Source organism: Dendroctonus ponderosae, unplaced genomic scaffold, assembly GCF_020466585.1.
Source record: "Dendroctonus ponderosae isolate FM_Combo_2020 unplaced genomic scaffold, Dpon_F_20191213v2 Dpon_F_20191213_1, whole genome shotgun sequence".
In the NCBI taxonomy this organism is placed as follows: domain Eukaryota; kingdom Metazoa; phylum Arthropoda; class Insecta; order Coleoptera; family Curculionidae; genus Dendroctonus; species Dendroctonus ponderosae.
Genome location: NW_026017110.1, coordinates 27810880 through 27812633, shown reverse-complemented (window position 1 = coordinate 27812633; position 1754 = coordinate 27810880). Strand labels below are relative to the sequence as shown.

At 36.7% G+C, this 1754-nt stretch overlaps 1 long non-coding RNA gene across 1 annotated transcript; it reads right to left on the bottom strand.

Moving 5' to 3' along the window:
* Positions 1–1351: 1351 nt before the first annotated feature.
* Positions 1352–1733, bottom strand: LOC125502585. Its single transcript, XR_007280357.1, has 2 exons — positions 1652–1733; positions 1352–1601 (listed from the first exon to the last, which is right to left on the bottom strand). It is a non-coding gene; the product is annotated as an uncharacterized LOC125502585 (long non-coding RNA).
* Positions 1734–1754: the final 21 nt, after the last annotated feature.

Below are 1754 nucleotides of genomic sequence, written 5' to 3'. Positions count from 1 at the left end.
TTTTTAGATATATGCAATTTTTCATGAAATTGGATAAAATATGCAAAAAATGCATAGATATGCACTTTGCATATTTTCCGCCCTCTACTAATGACTAATTTTCGCTGACCGCACGCAGCATCCCGCTTTTGTCTGTTTGCAACCTCCGCGTTGATGGTGGTTGCAATAATTTTGGCTGAAAATGCGCTGGTGCACAAAGGCCCCAGCTACCAACACAAATGTGTCATACAAGATAGTGTTACCCTGGCCTAATGAAAGGACAGCTGGCAATCAACATCTCAAGAGATCCTAAGGCGACCCAATTAACAAATTGAAAGATCTAGTTAAAGGAGGAGAAGAAGAAGAGGAAAATGCACACAACATTGGAAGCCTTTGCTTAGGCATGGTTGGTAACACTGTGTTGAGTTCGGCTTTTGAGTTGTTGCCGCTCTGCGCGCTAATGGGTTCTAACTCACTCCGCCGCACTTTAAATTACGCTCAGCATTTAACCCAGGAGCAGATTAGAGCTTTATGTTTTCCAGAACTGGCATTTTAATAGCTAAGAAAAGGACATCATATTTTTTTAAGTAACGTTTTTTCAAGTAGGATTGCACGGCTCAGTTATTGCTCCGGTGCGTGATGTTGGAAACAATTGGAAAGTTAGCTCACAGTGTGAATTTGTTACCGAATGAGCTATTGGTTACCCACTTCATAATAAATTCAACTTGAAGTCATACTTCAAATAAAATGCAAAATTTCAATATGATATACAAGATTTGGCCAAAGTGTTGTTGATTATGCCACTTTTTCGCCCACTTCTCAGCAGCACAGGATAGAGCATTAAATGGCACATTCTGACTAATTAAGGCATGAGTTCTGGGGCTAGCTCGTGATGCAATAGGACAGAGGAGATTGAAAAAAAATAACACAAAAAGAACGAATATGATCATAACCACCAGACGATAATAAAATTAAGCTCCAATGTAAATTTTGATTAAGTCTTGAATCGGAACTTTTAAAGGACATTTTTAATTATGTCAAATTTCGTTGGTTTCTATCATCGCTTGGAAGTCGAGTAACACTTTCACTTTAAAGTGATTTTTTGTTTAGTCCATATTTTTATAAAAACAAAATACATTCCGTTATTAAATTTAGTTTTTGCGTTGCGCATTAATCGCTGCGACTGGCTCTAAATTTAAAATAAATTTAATGATTGGTGGGCGTTTGGAGCTTTGTTAATTTTCGTGATGGAACGTTAGTTTTGTCTTTGGAAATATTACCATGCAAACAGGCCTTCTCTACAAAAATTTCAACAATAAATGAACTGAAATAGAGCTGCTAAGTAAAGCATCGAAAGGACAAACAAGCAAAAAAAGGTTATATAATCATTTTTATTCTCTAGTTTTGTTTCGACAAGATGTATAAATATTCTGTTTGCTACCGACAGTGGACAAAATTGGTCGATAGTTCTTTGTGTCGTGTGTAACTAGGCGTCTAATCAAAGTGGTTTGCCACAACTAAAGTTCATTCCAACTAATATTTAGTAAGCGCATAGGATTAAACGTAGTTGACTATTTGTATGTCCGCATCAGCATCATGTAAGAGTAAGCAGCTTTGATTACCTACAAGTTCTGAATATAAAAACCTGAAAGCTTTCAATTTGGGCACCTACTGAGATAACGGATTCAACAGTCATCGGGCCAAAAGGTCCAATAGAAATCACTGAAACATGCTGATATTGCATAAGCATCATAAGGAACATTTTCCTATTTTTG